This window comes from Gossypium arboreum, chromosome 10 (assembly GCF_025698485.1).
Source record: "Gossypium arboreum isolate Shixiya-1 chromosome 10, ASM2569848v2, whole genome shotgun sequence".
NCBI classification, from domain to species: Eukaryota; Viridiplantae; Streptophyta; class Magnoliopsida; order Malvales; family Malvaceae; genus Gossypium; species Gossypium arboreum.
In genome coordinates, this window is record NC_069079.1 from 8,157,943 (window position 1) to 8,168,020 (window position 10,078).

The 10,078-nt window shown below is 33.5% G+C and overlaps 1 non-coding gene across 1 annotated transcript; it reads right to left on the reverse strand.

Annotated features, from left to right (window-relative positions):
• Positions 1-9,162: 9,162 nt before the first annotated feature.
• LOC128283251 (small nucleolar RNA R71) lies at positions 9,163-9,269 on the reverse strand. Its single transcript, XR_008273593.1, has one exon. It is a non-coding gene; the product is annotated as a small nucleolar RNA R71 (small nucleolar RNA).
• Positions 9,270-10,078: the final 809 nt, after the last annotated feature.

Consider the following 10,078-nt stretch of genomic DNA (forward strand, 5'->3'; position numbering starts at 1 on the left):
TAAGGCCAATTAGAAGTGTTTCCTATACGTTTAACCCAACACTTAATAATTCAATCCAACCCAATAAATTTTTTCCTATTTTCCAAAATAAACATAATAAATTAATTTAAATTATTTAATTAATTTCTCAATTAAATAATTTTCTCAACTCGATTTTGATTCAATTAAAATCATGGCAACTTTATTGTAAAAATTATGAGAAAATATATTTAATTTTTCTACATTCAATAGATTCGTTATGACCAATTAATTTAATTCCATATTCAAACTTCAATTAATTAATTAATAATTTGAAAAATCATAAATTAATTCTCAGGACATTTTCATACTTAGTGAGAAAACCATATTCATTTCTGAGTGTTTATCATTCCTCTAAATTTACCATTTCTATCCATTTGATTTAGCATGCAATTCATTTCTGGTTTCAAAGAGCTAGTGGAGGGGCCGATTGGACATATGTGATTAGGGCTCAAATAATTTATAATTAAGTTCCAACTTTTCACCTATTAATTATAAACTCATTTAGTCACGAAGTCATTCACTATAGTATCGTGACCGAGCACTCCCTAATGACATACCATTGTGAAAGCTACTCGATCAGTGCTTGTCCAATGACCTTGTAATATGTGTGTTACCCTCATAGGATATCTTTAATCTCTTTGGGATAAATTTGAATATGATCTTATTTTATCTCATGGTAATCATTACATCTTCCTTCATGAAAAATCAATTTCTGCCAACTATTAATTAATTTATTCATCACAAAGACGAACAACTTGTGCCCACGTTTACTTTTCATCTATCATGTAATACCAATAAGATGATATCATTTACCCATGTCTTGGCTATGAATTCTACTATTGTGAATGATGCTACATACTGCAAAAGTCGTATACCTAATGCACCAATTTTCGATTCCTTATATATTTGAACTCATGCTTTTACTTACATCAAAGTCTACGAGTCACGCATACAAAGTCCATCATCCACTCAGGATTAAGGTATGTCACATTATGAATGTCACAAGTGAATAAATCCATAAATGGATTCAAGATCTATTTTTCTTGGATCTAGTCTAATGTATTGTCAATCCAGTCAGTCACATCTATATCTCTATCTTCTTAGAGTCATTCGCTCTGATGCCCAATACAAAATAGCTCACCAATTGAACTTGATAGGTGACATATTAGTCATTCAATTGGTCAGCTCATTTCCAATTAGACTAAGGACATGTTTAGGACCGTCTAATAATATAAGTTGTCTTTCCATATTACGATCTGACCACGCAATATTGCTTAGTATTAGTTTAAACATTAGACAACCATTGAGCTAATATTTGCTTCTATTTTGCTTTACATACAAAAATTACATGAGAAAAATATACAAAGGGTATTAATGTAATTTATGAATAATTTTATTAATCAATCTGATAAAAAAAAATTACAAGTGTACATAAACGAAAATAATACACATAGGGTACCAGATCCAACACTACAGATGTAGGAAAAAAATTGTGTAAAAAATCTTTTATGTCTTTTGTTTACTTTATTTTTTATTTGTTCATCGCTATGGCACCTTAAGTAGCCACTGCATCTAAGAACTTCCATTCATACACTAAAGTTTCTAATAAATAAGTATATGTTCAATTCAATAATTGGTATAAAAGGTTTACACTTAACATAGCTGGTGGAGTTTCCTGGTGTTGTTGATTGCTAGGTATGAAAGGATATTCAACTATTCGCTCTTCTATGTTAAACAGTGACAATTATTCCTATTGAAAGGCAATAAAGCAAGCTTACATCAAGTTTACCAATGAAAAGGCATGGTGTTTTATTCTCACTAGATAGCAAGTACCTATGAATGAAACTGAATCTAGAAGAATTCTCATTGGACCACTAATAGGGAACGTCTAGCTAAAGCAAACTCTAAGGTATTATATGCTATTTTCTGTAGTGTTGATCAGTAAGAGTTTAAGAAGGTCTCAAACTGCATTATTGTTAAGGAAGTATGAGATATACTTCAAACAACCCATAAAGGAATCAACATAGTAAAGCAATCCAAGATGCAGATATTGACAACCAAATTCGAGAACATAAGAATGCAGGATTCATAAACCATTGGTGAATTCTATGTTAAGCTCTATGATATATCAAAGTAGTCACTTGCTCTTGGAGAAGAGTATTGTAACACCAAACTTGTCAATAAAGTGTTGAGATCTTTTCCTAAAATATTTGTTATTAAAGTCACAGCTATTTAAGAAGCCAAAAACTATGAATTCTGAAGATTGATAAAGTAATAGGGTCCTTTTAGACTTTTGAAATGAATCATGATGAAGCCAAACGAAAAAGAACAAAGGTAAGAGGAGTATTGCTCTGCAAGTGGCAAATAAAGTGCCTACTATCGACTCTACTATGATTAAGGAACTTCAAGAACAAATTGCTTTGCTCATTTAAAACTTCAACAGAGCTTTCAAGAAGCAATCTAAAATATTCAAGAAGATGGAGGCCACCAAAAGCACTCATAAAAACAAATCTAAAGAAGTGGTTATCAAAGAGGAAGTTGAGAAAGAGAAGAAGAAAGGAATCTACTGTCATGAGTGTCATAGATTTGGACATATCCAAGCTGAGTATGTTAACACATTAGAGAAAAAAAATTGTTATGTGTGAATTGGAGAGATTGTGGCTCCACCAACTTAAAATTTAATGAAAATCATTTCAAAAACTATGTGACATTCTCAACGAATGTCATTATAGGTTCAAATGATGACTAATATTTTCAAAATCGAACTGGTGATCGAATCGGTCAAACCAATGATTCCTAATTCAATTGATGTTAGCAGTTCGTAGATTAAAAAGAAAAGAAAATTTTGAAAATATATATAAAGAAAATGTTGGATATTTGATGAACGAATGTATTGAGATAGAAAACAATAAAACAAAACAAAGAAGTAATTAGATTATAAACTTCTAATTTTTATTCCAACGTAACAATTTACATTAACATCTATGCTTAAATAAGCTGAAAAATAATAATAAAGAATTACAACTTGGCAAGTCTTGGAAATTGTACAATATAACTTGCCTCTCTATTGGCTGATTTTAGTTTAATCATCAGCCAAAACATCTCGTCAAAAATTATCATTGTTTCAGTGCAAGTTGGCAGCTCTCAGAGTAAGGGCTTGCATCTATAAGATCACCTAACATTATTCACACTATCGGAGACTTTGAAGCTTTAATAGGCTCACACTATTAGAGGGCTTGCAATCTTGATGAGCTTGAGTCTTGGTGAGCTCGCAGTCTTGGGCAAGCCCACAACTTTGTAGAGCTCTCACATTTGATGAGCTCGTAGTTTTAGTAAGATTGCAGATATGGTGAGCTCGCATCTTTGAGTGAGCTTGCAGTTTTGTAGGAGCTCGCAATTGTGCAAACTGGGTTTGCCAATGTATGGATGGCCACTTCACAGCACTCCTCATTGGTCTCCATGTTGCAAACCCCAATATTATAATGTAGTTTCTCAAACTTCATCTTCCCAAGAGGTTTTGTTAGAGTATCAATAAGTTTGCATCTTTGCCTGCTCGCAGGCTTGTACTTCAATGAGCTTGCATTTTTATGACCTCCAAATTTTAAAACACACATTTCATTCAGCTTGTAGCTTGCACTTTTCATAGCTTGCACATTTGTCAACTCACACTTTTACTGAGTTCTCAACTTGCATTTTGGTGGACTCGTAAGCTCACACTTCATGCTGTTGCCTGCTACTGCATGATTGGCCAACTTGCAACACTGTTTCTTGACCATTTTCAGCAAACACCAAAGTTTTTTTCTCTTACAACTTCTTCAAAAATTGTAGGCTCCAATACTGCTAAGTCACATTTGTGATAAGTTTCAATAATAGGCCTAATGCTTTTAACAGGAAGATAATCAAAGCCTTCATCTTTATCTTTATCTTCAACTTTAGTCATCTTCTCAACCGATTTTGACTTGCACACTTGACTAAAGGACTTATAGTTTATATGCCTCTATTTTTTGTGCCAACTATATGATTCATCCATTGAACTGGTATAGGCTTTCAAAGCTACAAAGTTCCAATCCAGCATAAAGTTTATATTATTCATTGAGAGTATCACAACTTCATGTCCCAATAAATCAAATATAGTGCAACATTTATCTTTGGAAACAAAAGTGTATTTCTTCTCAATAAATTGACCAATGAAGTCATGTGGTTTGTTCAACCACTATCAACAAACCAATTCTTTATTTCTTTGTTGGAGGGTTCACATGGTGTCACGAATTGGGCTTTGTAAGAGGTAGTAAGCTTAGGTTTGTAGGAGGCAGCGAACATCAGTTATTCTTGATTTGCTTCGGCTGTCTGTGCCGGAGCATTTTTTTGTTGTGCATTTCTTTCATAAACTCTCTTCATGGACAAACTATTTACAATTTCTACATTGAGCATTAGGCTTGAACCAACACAGTCTCTTAGGATGACCTTTTGCAATGAGAGTATAGTGGATAATTTTTCTTTCCACTGTTTCTCCAACTCTTTTCTTTCTTCTCTATATAGTCCTTCATTTCTTTATTCCTTGAAAAGCTTGAGCCTTCTTTGTTTTTGTCTTGAAAGGCTCCCTCAACATGCCCTTCTTCTCTACTTGCATTTCTTTGTTCTTGAGCATATAGAGCATTGATTACTTCAAAGAGTAAGATGGTTGAAAAATCCATTGAATCTTCTAGTGAAGTAATCTTTGATTCATAACTAACAGGAAGTGTGGTAATCACCTTCTCAACTACTCTACTATCCATAAACTGGCCCCCTAGTAGTCTTATCTAGTTCACCATTGCCATGGTTCAATCTAAATATTGCTTTACAATCTCAGCTTCCTTCATATTGAGATTTTCAAAATCTCATCTAAAATTGATCATCTACTACTACCTTCTCTTTTGTGAACCTTAAAACTCTTCCTTGAGCTTATCTTAAGCTTATTTAGGAGAGTCACAGGTCATGATTCTTGTAAAGATTACATCTGAAATATCATTTTGTAGGCAAGATATTGCCTTGTGTTTTTTGGTACATTCCTCGCTATCTTGTCTTATTTGAGCAATTGTAGGATTTGGTTTTAACACTAGTGATTCTATTCAGCATTTACAACCACCCAAAGATCAAATACTTGAAGGTAAGTTTCATGTTTACTACCTAAATATGGTAGTTTTCTCCTGTGAAAATAAGGGGTGGGGTGGTGTAAAGCTTGTTGAAGATAGTTTTATGGAAAAAAAACCCTCAAAGATAAGAGGTTCTAGATACCAATTGTTGGATATTTGATGAAGGAATGTATTGAGATAGAAAACAATAAGACAGAACAACAAAGTATCAGATTATAAACTTTTAATTTTCATTCCAACGTAATAGTTTACATGACCATCTATGCTTAAATAAGATGAAAATAATAATAAACAATTACAACTTGGCAAGTCTTGAAACTTGTACAATACAACTTGTCTCTCTATTGGCTAATTTTAGTCTAATCATCAACCAAAAAATCTCATAAAAAATTATCATTATTTTAGGGCAAGTTGCCAACTTGTAGAGTAAGGGCTCCCATCTATAAGCTCTCCTAACATAGCTCGCATTACCGGATACTTAGTAGCTTTAATCAGGTTGCACTATTAGAGAGCTCATAGTCTTGGTGAGCTCAGAATTTTAGGTGAGCTCGCACATTTGGCGAGATCGTATTCTTGGTAAGCTCGTAGATATGGTGAGCTCACAACTTTGGGTTAGGTTGCAATTTTGTAGGAGGTTGCAATTGGGCGAACTGGATTCGTCAATGCATGGATGGCCACTTAGCAACAAGAAATATAAAAAACCTTAAAAAAATAGAGAATAATAAAGAAATCAAAAGGGAATTAATGCAAATGAGGTCAATCACATGCCTTTCTCATTATTTCCTTGCTTAATTTCATCTCATTTCCTTATTTTATTACTAACAGAGTATACCTACCAAATATACTCTCATAATTCCTTTAGAATGTTTTTAGCCATTTGTGTTATTTATCAACCACATTCTTTGTTTGATCCATTATTCCCCATTTTTGTTCTTTGTTTGGATTATTTTCTTTTTTATCACCTCCACAGAAGTGGTTGCAACTTCAGATGGTGACACCGACAACAGGGAGGAGAGAAGCAAAAGAAACAACAAACTTGCCAAGAAACAAAGGGGGTTGAATGACAATAAGTAAAAGATTGGGGATTTTGTGGCTTTTTTATAAAAAAAATAACCCCAAAAAATTGATTAATTACTTAACAGTGAAAGTTAGTGGAGCCACCATCAACATACCATGTCAGCAACCAGATAAAAAAATCAATTTTTTGATGGAGCCATTTAGAATGGCACCACCTGTATAAATACCAAGGAAATACTGAAACTTCTGAAAAATTAGAGGCTTTAAAAAATATTCCTTTTTCTTGTGGAGCAAGATAATTTGGCGCCACCAGTTTCCAATGTCTGCCACAGTCATTTCTTTTAATTTCATTTGTGCCCGCTTTTTTTTTGTTTATTATTGGTCATTTCTTTTAATTTGATTTGTGTTTCTCTTTTTTTTATTATTATTTGTTTTTTAAAATTTTAAATGTATATTCTTTTTGGTGGAGCCATTCTAAATGGTGCCACTAGTTCATTTCAGGAATTTTTTTAATATATTTTTTTATATTTAAATTTTTTTAAAAAATATTATTTTATTTGGTGGAGCCATTCTAAATGGCACCACCAATTTAAAAATTGATATTTTATTTTGGTGGAGCCATTCTTTATAGCTCTAACTTGGTTCTTCAACATATATAAATATACTGAGGAGCTTTTGCAAGAGTTGAATTAGAAGAGAAAAAAGAGAGAAATTGTTTGTTTAGTAAGAGAATTCAAAAATTCTGTTGAAGATGAATAACACAGTGTTTTTGGTGTACGTTCTTTTTTATGGTGAAATAAATCCTTTCTTATTTTTTTCCAGTCAATTCAACCCCATTTTTTTCACATTTTTTGAACTTTCTTTATTTTTTGGTCCTTTTTTTTATTTCTATTAAAAATATCACTTATTAATCTTTCTTTAAAAATATCCCTTTAATTTTCTTGATTTCACATTACATAAATGATTTATATGAAAATTTGATAATCCATAAAAGTAACACATTTTAATCCCATACTTAACATATTTTTGGATGATTTGTCATATAAATTAGTGAATTAGATGCTCCTAATCCTTTAATTTCATGTTTTATACTCAAAAGAGCATAAAGGAACAAAAGGAGCAGAAAACGGGCCAAAAAGGACAAAACGGACTGATTTAAAGATCCACACGGCCAAGACTACTTCCACACGGGTAGAGCACATGCCCGTATGAGCCACATAGGCTGGCCACACGCCCATGCGACAGCCCTTGTCGATATCGCTCCCAGTTTCTCAAATACGTGGAAAAAGCCAATTTTTAGGATTTCTAAGCATTCTAAAGTCTATATAAACACATTAGAACTAGACCTAAGGGGAACACAGAGTAGATAGTAGATAATACTCGAAGAGACGCCGTCGGAGTCATCTTGGAATCAGGATCTCCTCAAAAACTGAATATCTCCCTTCAATTTCTTCCAAAGTTTTTGGGTTTTCTTTATGTTTTGTGGTTTTTCTATTTTTGAGATGTTTTCCCCCATTTGTATGAACTAAACTCCCTAAATACCTAGGGAGGATGAAACCTACAATGGATCTTATTATTTAATTATCTGAATTACGGATAAATATTTGTTATTGTTCTTAATTATGTGTTCTTAATCATTGCTTTAATATTTTCAAGATATTAATCCAAGTTTGATGCGCTTATTCAGTGGAGTAAAAATCCCTGTTTAAGAGAAGATCTAGCATAATTAAGCGGAGTTGCGTGCAATCCTAGAAATAGGACAATATAAATCTACCGGATTAGAGTCAAATCTAATAGGGGAATCCATAAATCGAATAATGCGACAATAGGGGTTTTAATTAGAAAGAGATTTCAATTAATCAACCTAGAGTCAGTTGTTCTTAGTCTCTAAAGAGATATTAACATAATTTAAGGATTTCTACGGATCAAGAAAAGTGAATAAATCATTTGATTCAGAGTCAGAATAATAAGTGAAGTCTAGGTGGATTCTTTCCTGGGTATTGTCCTCTTTATAAGTTTTCTTCAAGTATTTTTCCCAATTCGCTCTCAGTCACATTTAGTAGTTAATTAGTTAGTTAATTTTAGATTAAAACAAATCCCTTATATTTTAGGCTAAATAATAAAAAGATTGTTAATACTAGTACTTTTAGTCCTTGTGGATACGATATTCTGGACTCACCATAGCTATACTACCATTCGATAGGTGCACTTGCCTTAGTCGTGATCGTAGTCTAGTTCAGTGAATCATAAAATGATCATGAAGTTTTCGACGCCGTTGCCGGGGACTAAAATATTAGGAACGCTTAATTTTTATTACTTTAGCCATTTTTTTATTTTTATAGCAATTTATTTTTATTTTTATTATAATTTACTAACTTATCTTCTATTTGCTTCTGGCAGGTTTCTTTAGTTTATGACTAGAAGAAATCCGTTAGGACCTCTACTTTTTGACAGCAAAATTGAAAGCACAGCTCGCAGAAATCATAGAGAAATAAGGTGAAGTCTATAGTATATAAAGGAAGAGCACGAGGATGATACAAATACTACCAAGGAGATGGCTGAAAATCAAAATAATTCGCTACCTCCTATGGTTGCCGCAAATCCTATGAATCAGAATTCTGCTCCTCGTACTTTGTACGATTATGCTAAGCCTAATTTAGTGGGGGTTGAATCGAGTACTATTAGACCTGCAATTGCTATAAATAATTTTGAATTGAAACCTAACACTATACAAATGATTCAACAGTTTGTTCAGTTTGATGATTTGCAGGATAAAGACCCAAATACTCCTTTGGCTAACTTCTTAGAGTTCTGTGATACTTTCAAAATAAATGACATTTCTGATGATGCCATTCGCCTTCGGTTATTTCCCTTTTCATTCAGGAATAAAGCTAAACAGTGGTTGAATTTGGTACCACGAGGTTCCATTACTACTTGGGAACAGATAACCGAGAAGTTTCTACTAAAGTACTTTCCACTGACTTAGATAGCCAAATTGAGAAATGATATCTCTTCCTTTATGCAGATGGATTTAGAGACTTTATACTACGTATGAGAGAGGTATAAGGACTTATTGAGAATGTGCCCTCACCATGGGTTACCTTTATGGCTATAGGTTCAAACTTTTTACAACGGTTTGAACCCCTTAACTAGGTAGTTAATCGATGCAGCCACCGGCGGGACCCTAAATAACAAAACACCTAAAAAGGCTTATGAGTTTATTGAAGAAATGTCACTGAATAATTATCAGTGGCAAGTCATGAGGACAAAGTTGACAAAAGCCGCTAGTGTTTTCAACCTCGACACGGTCACCATGTTACCAAACTAGGTAAAGCTTTTAAATAAAAAGATTGATGGTTTATGTGTCTCTACGCAGGTATATCCAGTGATGTAGTGTGACATAAGTAGAGGAGGAATGAATAATACAGAATGCCTAGCTTACGACCCTAGCACTACGAACAAACAAGTCAACTATATGGGTAACAATTCTAGACCTCAGAATAACCCTTATAGTAATACTTACAATGCAGGTTGGAGGAACCATCCCAATTTCTCTTGGGGTGGTCAAGGCAATCAAAGACCACAACCCCCTCAAAGCTTTCAACCACCTTACTAGCAGGAAAAGAAGCCGAACCTTGAAGAGATGCTAACAAAATTCATCTCAGTGTTAGAAACATGTTTCCAAAACACCGAAACAACACTTAAAAATCAGCAAGCATCGATTCAAGGTCTCGAGACTCAAATAGGTCAGCTTGCTAAGCTGATCTCAGAAAGATCACAAGGTAGCTTGCCTAGCAACACCGAGACTAATCCAAGAGAGCAGCTTTATGCGATTACTTTTCAATATGAAGAAGGGTTAGTTGAGCCCGAACCAGAACCAAGATAAGAAACTGTGGTAAGTCAAGATA